The 14,454-nt window shown below is 54.2% G+C and overlaps 1 long non-coding RNA gene across 1 annotated transcript in view; it reads left to right on the forward strand.

The window, feature by feature from the left end:
- Positions 1 to 2,493: 2,493 nt before the first annotated feature.
- Positions 2,494 to 14,454, forward strand: part of LOC125115044 (uncharacterized) — a 42,559-nt gene continuing 30,598 nt past the window's right edge. Inside the window, exon 1 of the long non-coding RNA XR_007131969.1 lies at positions 2,494 to 2,644. This is a non-coding gene — a long non-coding RNA (uncharacterized LOC125115044). The remainder of the gene's footprint in view (positions 2,645 to 14,454) is intronic.

Genomic DNA, 14,454 nt, shown 5'->3' on the forward strand with positions numbered 1-14,454 from the left:
GGAAGACGCCTGAGGAGGGTGGGTTAGGGCCCTGGTCCAATGACTGGCGTTCTTGGAAAAGGAGAAGGAACTCAGACGCACACCCACCAGAGGCCAAGGCTGGAGGGCTGCCCCCACCAGCCCGGGAACACTGAGGGCGGCTGGTCACCACCAGGAGCTGGGAGAGCTGCCGGGATAGATGCTCCCTCAGGGGCCCCAGAGGGAACCAGTGCTTCTGAAACCTTGAGTTTGGACTTCTGGCCTCCGGAGCTGGGAGAGAGCGTTTCCATTGTTTGGAGCTGCTCTGTGTGGCCGTCTGTTACTGCAGCCCCAGGACACGAGGACGAGGGCCTCCGGTGTGCAGAGCTTCAGGTCTGTCTTCATCAACAACCCGGCTGTGGGTCCCGGCTCCATTCTCCAGAGGAGGCCACCGAGGGTGTGAGTGGGCTGTAGAGTGCCCATCTGAACCCCGGCCGCCTGACTGCTCAGGGGGCCTGCCCAGGGCAGAGAGAACCCCTCTCACCCCAGGATGCAAACCCACTTGGCCATCTCCTCTGTACCAGCTTCCCACGCCTGCTCCCTGGCCCCGGGCAGGGCCAGCCTGCTCCCTTCCGCAGGCTGCCTGGCACAATCTCTAGACTCAGGGGGTGGAGGGGCACAGGAAGGTGGAGCCTCGATGCCCAAGCAAAGGCTGCGCCCACCCTCGTAGGGTAAGAAGCCTTCCCAGGCAGAACAGCAGGCTGTCTCGCCACAGACATCCTTGGGTAGCACGCCAGGGCCACACCCAGCCTATGACTTTCTGGAGGGCTGGGCCCCGAGTTTGCCCCATGGAGGTCTGAGGTCAGACCAGGCTAAACTCTCCAGCATCCTTTTAAAGCCACAGAGAATTCTGGTTGCCCCGAGAACCTGAAACGCGGGCCCCTGTTCTGGAACACTCCTGGTACCAGGTCTGGGAAGCCACTAGATGGCAGTAAAGACCAAGCCTGGACCAAGTCTAACGGAGAAGGCATGGGGGAGGGGGACCCAGAGGAAGGTCTATGGGGAAGGGTGTACCTGTGTGGCCTGTGTTAGAGACCCGGGGAGCAAAAGGGTCCCTGTGTGGTGAGCCCAGTGGTTGGACCCAGAGGAACCTCTTGCTTAGAAGGATGTCCCTTGGGGGCCCCCCTGGACCCTCCAACTTGAAGCCTTCCTTTGGGTGTCAGGGCCAGAGGCTGTTTGGCCAGGTGGCACCCAAGTATGTGTCAGGCCAAGGAGACCCCAGGAGATGGGGTGAGGGGTGCATGACTGAAGGCCACTGGCCTTGGGGAGAAGCCCGGCACCACGCTTACCAAATTAGCCGGCGGCTGACTCCTGCTGGGTCACTTACCAGCCCCTGTGAACTGGGGGGGCAAGGACAACATCTTCCGGGTAGAGTCACATGAGACGGTGCCTGGCGCTCCGTCCAGCCCAGAACACGTGCTGTTCGTTGTCAGCTTCACCCGCTGCTTCATCCTAACTGTTCTCAGCGGTGTGGGATGATCCTGGGCAGGTGGGTCAAGTGTGAAAAAGACAGTGAGGCCAGAGTTGACCCACCTGAGTGCATGGACCCACGGGACATGCGAAGCCCAGCTTTGAATGGCTCGTGGTCAACCTGGCCTCATAGATACCGTCCCAGGGTGGCCCCCTCCCACGGATCACTCGGGGTGTCCTCAGATGTACCCGCACTCCCCGCCGACTGTCAGGGGCACCCCACGTGCCAAGGGCCTCTCAGGTGGGGTTTCTGTCTGCCGTTACACATAGTCGAGGCCAAGGGAGCAAGCCCAAAGCTGGACACCGTTCTCCGGGCCAGGCTGAGAGTGGGAGCCACTGTGTGAGGAGGAGGGATCGGGACGGGGTGGAAGAAGGGGCTCGGGGCTCGGGGCGGGGGCTGGCAGGGGAGAAACTCCGGAGAGAAAGGAGGCGGCGGGTGGCTCTGCAGGGCTGGTTAATGGGGCTGAGCAGTGCCGCGCGGGGAGGGAGCAGCCTGGAGGGCCCTTGCTGGGCTCGAGGGAGGTGTTGCTTGTTTCTCTGGCGGTGGGGGGGGGGGGCCCTGGGAAATGCTCACGGGTTAGGACAGGTGCCTGAGGGTCCTCTCTCTGCGGAGCGTTTGCCGTCAGCAAGTGAAGGGCTCCTGGTTGTGCTGAGCACTGGGTCCTGTCTCCACTTCCCGTACCCCAGACACGATCCTTCCAGGTTTGTTAGTTCGTGCAAATCTTTGGGAACCTCTGGAGAAGCATCAATTACCGTTTGCCGGCAAGCCTGGCTGTGTTCTGTTTCCCCAAGTTAAAATCACAACCATCCTGTAAGAGGCTTCGTGGGCTCTTTGGACCTGATGTTGGCAGTGATGAAAAGGCACCAGGGAAGCTTAGTGAAGACATTTTAGTTCTTAAAAATTAAATACGACAATAATAGCTAGCATTCGTCAAGTGCATACAATGAACCAAGCATTTTGTGTGTGTGACTTAATTTAGTTAGAAATGACCCTCCAAGATAGGGATTAAAACGACAAAACTCCTGTCTTACAGATGAAGACACTGAGGTTCAGAGAGGCTCAGAGACTGTGCGGTGCCACAAATCCAGAGCGTCTCAGCGCCGGGGTTCAAGAAAGATACTGGACACGTGTGCCAAAGCCCCCGCCGGACATGAGGTGAGGCGTCGCGGTTGTCGTGAGGAAGGGGTCAGACAAAAGGCTTTGGGTTGCAAAGATTTTGCTCCAGGTGCAATTGTACTTCCCCCAAGTGCATGAAAAGAGCTCTGCGGGTAAGACAGCCGGGGGGAGGCCAGGCGAAGGAAAGTGGGACAGAGTTTCTAGTGGCAAGGGTTCCTGGAGAGCCAGCGTGGGCCTCTGAGAAAGGAGGGAGGAAGGGACCCTGCTGAAGTGGTTCTGAAGGCTCTTTGATCATAGAAGTCTCTTCACCATCATGTGCAGAGGGGCTTGGGTTCCAAAGGACACGCTTGGGGAAATTCTGCTCCATTGGAATCTGGGGACTCAAACGGAGAAGGGTCCTCCCACTCCTGGAACATTTGGCGACGTTCGTTTCATGGTGTGCAGTGAGAGCTTTGTTCTCTGCTCCTGGAAGCTCACCTCTGAGCCCTTGGGAGGTCCCACCTGCTAAGAGTGCCTTTGTTGACCTGGGGACCTCGGCCAGCCAGGTGATCTGTGCCAATGATGTGATTTGGTTGAGGGGGGGAGCTTGGGCCACTGATAGGAGCTTGACCTCTGGAGGGGCTGCAGCCCAAGGTGGGCCACGTGGGCAGTGAGATACATCTGTGTGACTGAGACCCAGTGAAAAGTGGGCACCAAAGCTCTGGGGAGCATCTCCGGTTGGCAGTGTGCCGTGGGTGTGGTAGCCCGTGGTTGCTGGGAGAATTAAGGGCTGTCCACATGACCCCACCGCAGCAGGAACCTGGATGTTCATGCCTGGTTTGCCCCAGATGCCGCCCCAGGTGCCTCTGCTTAGTGCTGATTTCACCCTGTGTCCTGCTGCTGTAATAAACCGTAACTCTGAGTAGAACAAACTTTTTTGTTTTCTCCCCAAGTCTTGTGACTCTTTCGAGGGAAGGATCCAACCTGAAGGTGGTGTCGGGGACTTCCACGCTTTGCATATAACAAAAGGAACATTGCAGATGTAATTAGAGATCTTAAAATAGGGAGACTGTTTGGGATTTACTGCTGAGGGGCGGGGGGGTCACATGAACCCTTAAAATGGGAGAACTTTTTCCAGCTGAAGTTGGAAGAGGAAGCAGAGGGACTTGAAGTGCGGCGGGCACTGTACCTGCCAGTGTTGGAGGGGGGCATGTGGAAAGCATGGGCCAGAGTGTCAGGGTCCTCTAAGAGCAAAGACGGGCCCCAGCTGACAGCCAGAGGGGCGGTGGGATGCTCCGTCCTACAGCTTCGCAGAACTGAACTTGGCAAAGACCCAAATGATCTTGGAAACAGCTTCTTTCCAGAACTTTCTGATCAGGCTGACCCCTTGATTTTTGCCCTTAAAAACCTGGAGCAGAGAACCTAACAGACCCACCCAGACTTCAGGCCTATGAGCCAATGAATGTGTGTTGCTTAAGCTGCTCAATTCCTGGCAGTTTGTTACAGTGGAATAGGAAATTAGTACACTCGCCCTTCATGCATTTTTTTTTTTTCCCATTCCTGTTTTCTAGATCAAACTGCATGTTCTCTGGCCCCCTTGTCCCATCCTGGGGCATCTCCAGGGCCTGCCGTGCCTGGCCTCGGCTCCAAGGACGAGACACGAGTGCCAAAGCTCAGAGGTCCTTTGGAAATTTTTAGTATAAAACCAGGTCTTTGAAGCATGGAGGGAGCGGCGGGAGGCAGGGAGGATGTGCTTGGCCCAACAAAAGCTATTTTAAATTTGAACACAAAGATTCCAAATCTAGAAGCCTCTCCAGCACATAGACTGCATGGAAAATTAAAGTTGCCTAAAAGTAATTATCTGGCTTTATGCTTCGTTAAAGAAACCAGACACAAGAGAGTCCATTCTGTGTGATGCCATTTCTGTGACATTCTAGAATAGGCCAAGCTAATCTATGGGACAGAAATCAGAGGAGGGGTTGTGACTGGGGTGGGAGGGGGAGGGAGGCACGGACTGAGAAAGGACATGAGGGAATATTCTGGAGTGAGAGAGGTGTTCTAAATTTTGGTAGGCATGTGGGATACACTGGGGTATGTATTTGTCAAAAATCATCCAGTTGTATACTTCGGAGATTCATTTCAATATATGTAAATTATGCTTTGGTTAAAATTAGAAAATTAGAATAATTGCCTAGAAAAAAATAACTGAGTACTGTGAATTAGGCCGTGTCCTTTAGAGGAAAGGAGTTACAGCTCTAGATAAAAGGAATTTCTCCTGGAGTTCCCTGGTGGCTCAATGGGTTAAGGATCAAAATATATATGGTCCCTGCTATGGCTTGGGTCACTGCTGTGGCGTGGGTTCAATCTTCTGCATGCAGCCAAAACCAATTTCTCTCTAGAACTTTGTACATTTGCGCCCCCTCCCCATTTATTTATTTATTTTTGGTCTTTTTGTCTTTTTAGGGCTGCACCCACGGCATATGGAGGTTCCCAGGCTAGGGGTCTAATCAGAGCTGTTGCGGCTGCGGCCTCCGCCAGAGCCACAGCAACGTGGGATCTGAGCTGCGTCTGTGACCTACACCACAGCTCACGGCAACGCCGGATCCCCAACCCACTGAGCAAAGCCAGGGATCAAACCCGCAACCTCATGGTTCCTAGTTGGATTCATTTCCACTGCGCCACGATGGGAACTCCCCATTTTTTATTTTTAAATGCATTAAAAACTGTGCTAGTCTCCTTTGCTGTGCAGACTTCGAAGTGCACGGAATGCAGTAAGTTTCATTTTTGATTTAAAAAAAGAAAATATATATTTAAAGCACACCTTTCAAGGGGCAGCTTGGCTCTGGGGTTCAGAGGTGATGGGCAGACGTTGATCTTTGTCTGCCCCCCATCCCCGTGGCCCTGACTGTATGGGAAGCTCATCAGGGTGTGATGAACTGGGAAAGGATGGGGATTTGGGTGTTGGGTTTAGGTCTGCCCAAAGCAGGGGCTGGAGCACGGGACCCTCTGAGGCGCCCGTCGGATGGGTTTGGGGTGCATCCCACAGCCCCTCCCCCGCCCCACCGCCGTTGTACCCAGGAGAGGCTGCGAGGGTGTTACATGGGCAGAGGGTTAACGGACGGTGGAGACTCCTGATGTTTATAGTCTTGGACGACCCCTGCTGAGGTGCTGGGTCCCAGTCGACCCTGCCGGCTTGCCTGGGGTGTGGGGGCATTGTCCCTTGGAGGAGGGGACAGGGGGCAGAGAGCTCTGGGGGCCCTGCCTGCAGCTCCTGAGAGCACCTGTTCCAACGGCATGAGACCGGATGGACGCATCTGACCTCCCTTGCCAGGCACACGGGGCCTGGCCTGGACCAGGGTTGGCGTGTGGATGTGGGGGAGGTCTGGGTCAAGGCTGCAGCAACCCCAGACTCTGAGGCAGACCTGGGGGAACAGGGCCATTACCTTCATCAGTCCTAAAGGCTGGCCGGGCGGAATGCGGGGTGAACGCCCTCAGTGGCTGGATGTGCAGAAAGCAAGCAAGACGGCGGCAGGATATTGGGAGGTGGAGGCTAGGTGTGCCCTGAGTCCATGGAGCTGTTATTTACTCATTTTTACGGCTGCACCCTTGGCATATGGAATTTCCCAGGCTAGGGGCTGAATCGGAGCTGCAGCTCCCAGCCCACACGGCAGCCACAGCCACACTGGATCTGAGCCACATCTGCCGCCTACACTGCAGCTTGCGGCAACCTCCTGAGCGAGGCCGGGGGTTGAACCTGCATCGTCATGGTTACTAGTCAGATTTTTAACCCGCTGAACCACAAGGGGAACTCCTCCGTGGAACCTTGGAGAGGCGCCGGTGAGCAGGTGAATAGGACTCTAGAATGAGCATTTGACTTAGTCTTGTAACCTTTAGATTTAGGGGGTGCCCTGGTAAATTTTAACAACGGATTTGTTTGGACCAAAAAAAGAAAAAAAGCCATGCGTTTTTACCAATTTCCCTGGTGTAAATGCTCTCCCACTGTGGCCTATTTGAGTCTAGACACGCACACAAAATGAAGTTACACCATTACCTGGTACTTCCACCATGTAAATCCAAAAGCCATGAGTAACCTCAAGCGCAGGGGTCAGGCAGGATGCGGTGATGAGCGAGGGACGCGTTTGAGTGTGCATCGTCTTTTTATTACACGGTTGTAAGTTTACGTAATTTATATTTTTAATAATGGCTCTGCTTAACAATTGGTTTGCTCAAGAGCTGAAGATTTCAGTCTTGGGAGCCAGTCTGAGCTGGCTGCCGAACCCCACTGTTGAGACCAAATCCAAGAGCCAGGCCGCCAGCGCAGCTCCGAGCTGGGAGGTTGGGCAGCAGCCAAGCCATCGAGAAGTCCTGCTGGAAGAGTGGAGTGTTTCTAAGCAGTGCTCTCTGCTGGGATAACAGAGCCCCTGGGAGGGCCACGACCAGAAGAGGCCTCAGCCCCAGCGCTGGTTCAGGAAACGGGCCCCGTTTCCCTGCAGTCCACCCCGCTGGTTCTTTGTGGACAAGTTTAACACCTTGTATTTTCAGGCCCTCGGTTCTGGCTCCTGTCAGTGTTCACCCCCACCCCCCCCCCGACAGCTTCTGTTTGGTTTCCACGCCCTCAACGTGGATCTCAGCATCTGGAGGTTCGTCGGAGGTTCTAGGCTCCTAGGTGAGCAGTCCTGTGTGTGGACGATTCTCCGTCTCAGCTGAACACGGAGTTCCCTTTGGATGCTTTTGAAGCCTCTGAGGCCCTGGGTGCCATCCCACTCCCGTTTTGGAATGAATGGCTCTTGGGTGCAGCCCTCAGGGGGTGGTATAAACCCCCCCCCCCGGGGGGGGGCTTCTAATGTGCAGCCACACTCAAGACAGGAGTTAGGTTAGTTTATTCACTCACCAAGAGCTGCCCAGGTTTCATTCATTCTTTAAACACTGACCTGCTGCCACGTGCCAAGTCCCGGATGTGAGCCAGGCATCGGGGACAGGGGGCGAGGCCACCTTCCCAGCCCTCGACGAGCTCCCAGGGAAAGCCCAACGGGGGAACCTGGACACCGGAGACGGCGGTCTTGTGTCTCTTCCCCGCCATCCGTTGCGAATAGTGGCTCCAGGTCCTTCTGTCCCTTCACGGTTGTCCCTTTGCCGTGTGACTTCGCCCGTCCAGCCACCCAGAGGTGACGTCTGCTCTACTTCCCCTGGACTTGGTCTGGCCTGGAGATTTGCTTCGGCCTTCAGAATGTGACGACAGTGGCCTGGGACGGAGGTCAGGCAAACCACAAACCTTGAGGGGACCGTCCTTCAATCTGCCCTCAATTCAGACGCCGGCCACAAGTTCTGGGGTCCCAGCATCCTGGAAGTACCACCCAGGCCAGCTAGCTGCCAGGTGGGGGGTCCCCACAAACACCTTCAGGTCAGGCAATTCGCTCAGTGAACTTCAGAAACTCAAGAAGGTGCTGTACGTGTCAGCGCAGTGTTATCACAGCGAGCGGGTGCGATGAGAACCAGCCAGAGGGCCAGGTGAAGCGCGGGGTTCAAACACGAAGCCTCTGGTCATCCTCCCTGTGGAGTCCTGGACGGTGTGACCGTCTCACGGCTGCCACATGTGACGATGGCCGAGAGTCTTGCCAACCAGGGAAGCTCCCCGAGCCTCAGTGTCCAGTTTTTACTGGGGCCGATCATAGACCGCCACGTGGCTGACCTTCAGTCTCCAGGTCCTTTAGAAGCTGCTGTTGATATGGTCTGTCCCAAAGCTTCATCATAAATCACGTTGTTTTGGGGAGGTCCCACTGTGGCTCAGAGGTAACAGATCTGACTAATATCCATGAGGACACGGGTTTGATCCCTGGCCCGGCTCAGTGGGTTAAGGATCCAGTGTTGCCATGAGCTGTGGTGTAGGTTGCAGATGTGGCTCAGATCTGGCATTGCTATGGCTGTGATGTGAGCCAGCAGGTATAGCTCCCATTCGACCCCTGGCCTGAGAACTTACAAATGCCATGGGTGTGGCTGTAAAAAGAAAAAAAAAAAAAATCGCATTGTTTTTACATCCCAAAGGCGGAAGCCCCATCAGGCAGGATACCGCAGGGGCCTAGGGCCCCACCTCCCTGTAGCTGAGGGCAGAGGCCAGGCCTCCCCTCATTTAATATTTATTCTTCACTCATCGCATAACTTCTGAGCCCAGACCTTAAGAGGCCTGGCAGCTCCCACGTGTGTCCTCTGGCAACGTCCCTGCACCTGTGAGAAAGCCCAGGCTTCGCCTCCTGGAGGGTGGGAGACCCCACGGGGGCAGCTGTCACCTGACCGCCAGCACCAATCTCCAGACACAAACCTGCCTTAGTGGTGCCCAGGCCGGACTGTTGACCCACGGACTTAAGAGCAAACCGAGTGGTGTTGTGTTATTTAAGCCGCTACGTTTGGGGTACTTTGTTCCACAGCGGTAGATGCGGAATGCGCCATCCCCGGCGGTGAGGCCGAAACAGGGGCCCTCAACCTTCTCCATGCGTTAGAATCACCTGGAGAGCCTGTCAACATGCAGTTTGGGGGGAAGAACAAAAAACTAATAGCATTTCAGGTTTAACCTAGACAAAAAAATTTTTTCTTTTTAGGGCCACACCTGCGGCATATGGAGGTTCCCCGGCTAGGGGTCGAATCAGACCTACAGCTGCCCACCTACACCACAGCCACTCGGGATTGGAGCCGAGCCTGTGACCTACACTACAGCTCATGGCAACGCCAGATCCTTAACCTACTGAGCGAGGCCAGGGATGGAACCTCAGCCCTCGTGGATGCTAGTCAGGCTTGTTTCCGCTGAGCCACAATGGGAACGCCCTAGACCAAATATTCTTATGTAAAATCATAATGCTTTTTATTTTGTAAAATCGCGGACGTTTTTATTTGGGAGATCTTTGTTCCTTAGGAAATTACATTAGGCGTTAGTAAGGTCGTCACCTGTTGAACTGTGGCTAAACCATGGTGATTATACTAGCTAATAATCTTTAAAATGTGGTGTGCGGAGGCCTAACCCACGTTTCTGATTCAGTGCTTCTGGGATGGGGGAGCCAAGAATCTCCATTCCTGACAAGTTCCCTGCTGTTCTGAGATCCACGCTTTGAGAATCAGTGGTCAAACTGTTAAGGTAATACTTTCACGGCCAGTGATTGGCTCGGGAATGAGCATGTGACTCCATTCTGACCAATGAGTGCTAAGCAGAGGCCTGCTGGAGCCCTTCTAGGAAAGAGCTTCATGGCTTTTTTCCTGCCTCGGGATGCTGTGCTCTGGATGCAATGCCTGGAGCGGCCTCCGCCACCTGGCAGCCCTGAGGGGAGCCAGCCCGGGGCCACAGTCAGCACCCTGGGGAAGGCAGAGCCCGGGCGAGAGAGAAGCTGGGTCCTTGAGACCTTGTCGATTAGCTGACACCAGCCTGCTCCCGGCCCTTCCCCGACAGCTCCAGCTCTGGAGACGGCAAAGCCCCTTATTGATAAAGCCACATTGATTCAAGGTCTCTGCCACTGCAGCCAGAAAAACCTAAACCAGTTTACCAATATGCAATTTGCAAACGCTGTGACAGATGCTAGAATGGAAACCGACCCTGGACGTAGTCCAGCTCACCTCGGTGCTTCCCGAAGCTTTTCGTGGACCGAGCTGGGGGTGACGTCGGGATGTGAGGGTGGGAGGGAACCGGGAGCTCTCTCCGTGTGCCCAAGTTTCAAGGTTAGGATGCCGAGTTCAAGGCACAGGGACCCCTTGACAGCCAAGGTCAGCAAGGCCTTGTGTACCTGCAGTACCCAGTGCGAAGTCTAGTCTTTCTGGGGACAGATGCCCCTCAGTTTTTATGGGATCGGAGAGGAGAGGGTCTGGCTCGGGGGAGGGGACCTCTCCCCGCTCTTGTAAGCCTCCCTGGAGTGGGTGGAGGAAGCGGGGCTGCTTCCTAACCAAGGGCACGTGGGGAGACTACTTTCCAGTCTTCCAGGAGAATTAAGAGGGATCTACGCTCCTGGGCACGGCTTAAGGAGACAAATAAACCCCTGGTTATTGGATTAGCATCGCCGAGGCAGCGACGGATCCAGCTTGCTTTCAGGTGCTTTGTGAGCAGGACGGGAGAATCTTGCAAGCGTTTGGCCAGTGTCCAACCTCTGCCTTGTGGCTGCTAAAGCCATTTTGTGTCTTTGGGACATGGTCTAAAAATAAAGTCCAAAGTCCTCAGCACAAGCCATTCGGATACCACATGGGGGCTGGTGTCCTTTCTCTGACAAATATAGGTCCTGGGACAAAACAGAGGAAGACGGGAGAATGAGATGATGGAGCTGGGTTCCCACAAGGTCAGGGCGCCAGGAAACGGGTAAAACCGGAAGAAGTCATATGTGACCATGCAGGTAATTTGCATGAAAGCAGGCTTGGAAGGAGTCACTGGCGTGACTTCATTTTTGTTTAAAAAAAAAAAAAAGTTAATTGTTGTGGGTCAGCGGTTACGAATCCAGCCAGCATCCATGAGGATGTGGGTTTAATCCCTGGCCTCCATGAGTGGCTTAAGAATCTGGCGTTGCCACGAGCTGTGGTGTAGGTCACAGACACAGCTCGGATCCCGCGTGGCTGTGGTGTAGGCTGGCAGCTGCAGCTCGGATTCGACCCCTAGCCTGGGAACTTCCATGTGCTGTGAGTTCGGCTCTTAAATGGGAAAAAAAAAAAAAGCAAAACCAAACTGAGGTAAAATTCACATAACATAAAACCACCATTTTAAAGGGAATAATTTGGTGGCCTTTAGTACATTCCCAGTGTTGTACAACCACTTTTCTCTCTCTAAAAAGAAACCCTCTACCCATTAAGCTATCACTTCCCGCTCCCCCCATCACTGTCAGTCCTTTCTGTATGAATTCACCCATCCTGGACATTTCGTATAAGGGGAGTCAAACAGTCTGTGTGTGGCCTTTTGTGTCTGGCTTCTTTCACTAAGAATAGTGTTTTCAAGGGTTATCTGTGAGTAGCATGTCCATGCATCATGCCTAGATGTTATATCACATGTTCTGGCCTGTGTCAGTGCTTCACTCCTTTTTTATGGCTTCATAATATTCCACTGCATAGATGGACCACATTTTGTTTATTCATCAGTTGATGGACACTTAGGTTGCTTTGAACATTCATATGCAATATATTTGTTCAAATACCTTCCTTTAATTCTTTTAAATGTATTCCTAGAAGTATAACTTCTGATAGAGTAAGCTTAAGCAGGTACACAAATAAGTTCACACATGTACGTGCACACACATCTAGACACAAATACATCTAAGAAACCCACAGATGGGGGGTTGGGAAAATGTTACTGGTCTCACACCCCCAAATTGACATATAAGCAGCATCACAAGGCTCCCACACTTAGTAAAAGGAGAATTCCCCCCCCCCCGAGAATGGTCAGAGAAACAACGGAAGAGGGAATGCAATGAGCTGTTAAGATTCTATTTTGCAAGACGAAGGACCTCGGGTCATGAGGTTATGTTCAGTAGAAGAGGCAGAAAGCAGGAGTGTAAAATGGTCACAATTTGGTTAAAAAAATTCACAGGCAGAGATGCTCCTCTCTCTGCATGTGGGGAAAATGCCAGGAGAAAATGCATGATGGGACCAGGGGCTTTATTGCCCTTCCTTGTGGTTTCGTATTTTACAGGTTTTCTACTTTGAAAACATTAGGGTCAAATGAGCTGAGGTCACTAAAAGACTTAGAAAAGGACTTGGTGCATGGCATGTGCTCTAGAGGTATTTGCTTATAATCAGACAATTTGCAAAGAAAAAAATACTTCTGGAGTTCCCGTCGCGGTGCAGTGGAAACGAATCTGACTAGGAACCATGAGGTTGCAGGTTCGATCCCTGGCCTGGCTCAGTGGGTGAAGGATCCGGTGTTGCCATGAGCTGTGGAGTAGGTCGAAGATGCAGCTCGGATCTGGTGTTGCCGTGGCTGTGCTGTAGACTGGCAGCTGTAGATCCGATTAGACCCCTAGCCTGGGAACCTCCACATGCTGAAGGTGCGGCCCTAAAAAAAAACAAACAGTGCTTCTTTCTGCCTTTTCTCAGGGTTGGAGTGCGTGCTCCAAGAGGGCAGGGAGGCAAGGGCTGGCTCCGTGGATGTGACGTGAAGGGCAGCTTTCCACCCTTGGCTCTTGTCCCTGGATGAAGCAAGAATCCCTCTTCCCCCTCCCCGAGATCCCCGTCCCATCTAGCAACTCTGCAGAGGCCTTCAATGTGCTCTCAAAGGACTGTTGCCGGGAAAGGTATAAAGTGACCAGAGTCGAGGTGACACCTGAGAACGGTCTTAGTCCCAGGGGAGGTGTGGTTTCCAGGTACCCAGGGGCCTCTGCGTGGTGAAAAGCACCCCACTAGAGCACCCAGGACCCTGGGGGAGGAGGCGGGTCAGCAGGGGACAGGAGGGGGTGTGCTTGGACCCCCTGCTTTCTGCCACCTTTCAGGTATCAGGAAGGCACCTGGACCTCAGGGGTCCAGAAGCTGTGCTTGCATGAGTTCGCCACAAGGGGGAGCTCTAGGCACCGCGAGGAGCTCCGATGTGCAGACAGTGAAAGAAAAAGGAGACTCATGACTGTTTTCTTCCAAGGGTGGGGGAGATGTTTTTGGCGCAGGGGGTCGTTCCTAACGCGGGTGGTGCACACAGGGCACCGGAGGGGCCGAGGAGCGGTTGCTGTAATTTCCCTGCCCGGCCTCAGGATGGGGCCTGAAGGTGGGGGCCTGGCCTCTTGCAGAGACCTTGGCTCCTCCAGAGAGGCGGGTCGGGCAGGAGGCAGGAGGCCGAGGGGCAGCCGTGAGGGGGCAGGCAGGCAGGGCAGCGCTTCTGGGATGCACAGAGCGCCAGGGCCCCGGCTGTCTGCTCAGAGTTGAGGCCTGTCTACTGGGGACCTCCAGAGCCTCCTGCTAAAGTGTGTGTAGAGTGTGTGGCTGCGCGTGGCGTGGCTTCTGATCATGGGCACAATGCCTGCTGGTGGCCAGGGTGGAAGGTTTCTGCCTGGGGCGCTGTGAGGTGAAACTCCATCTCATCTCTGCTATCGCATACCTGGGCCTCCAGCCTGGAGCTGTAAACACACACACACATGCACGTGCACATGCACAGATGAGTGTACACGTGCACACACAGTCAAGCACACATATGCACACACACAATATCTCTACCAGTTGGAGATAATGTGACAAGACACTCCCAGATGAACAAGAAAATTTAGAGGCTGAAACAAGCCAAACCTCCAGGCTCCTGGTTACCTGTAATCAGCTCCACTGAGTCGTGACTGAGGCAGAAACCCAGTGATTTGCCTGCTGACATCCTGTGAAAATGCCCCTGATGTCGTTTGCTTCTAAGTGGGGCTGCTGTGCTTTTCTGGTGACTCAGCAGCGGTGGGGGGAGCCGGGATCCTGGGAGGAAAAGGGGAGCCCTGGGCTGGGCTGGGCTGAATTTGCCGGAGATTCTGGCACAGCTGGGGGAAATGCCAGCCACCATCCAGGGAGGCGACCGGAAGTGTGAGTCCTTCTCGGCCTGCAGAGCTGTGACCTCAGCCTGGCTCTGCTCCGGGCATGACCTTTCAACCTTGAAAGCAGAGCTAGAAGTTGCTGTTTCTGCCCTGGATGCCCTTCCTCCCCTGCCCCCTGCCCCCCCACAGGGCTTTGGAGAACAGGCTCCTCCAGCTTCTGGCCGAAGTGCTTCCCAACCTGGCTGCCCACTGTCCCTCACATTCAGCCCCCTACACTGCTCTCTCTCTGGCCCTCCCGCACCCCAAAGTCCTGCCCTTCTCTGATCCCTCAAAGTTCTGACCTCATCACCACACATTTTTTGGGGGGAGTCTTTTTAGGGCTGCACCTGCAGCACATGGAAGTTCCCAGGCTAGGGGTCCAATCAG

This window comes from Phacochoerus africanus, chromosome 14 (assembly GCF_016906955.1).
Source record: "Phacochoerus africanus isolate WHEZ1 chromosome 14, ROS_Pafr_v1, whole genome shotgun sequence".
Lineage (NCBI taxonomy): Eukaryota > Metazoa > Chordata > Mammalia > Artiodactyla > Suidae > Phacochoerus > Phacochoerus africanus.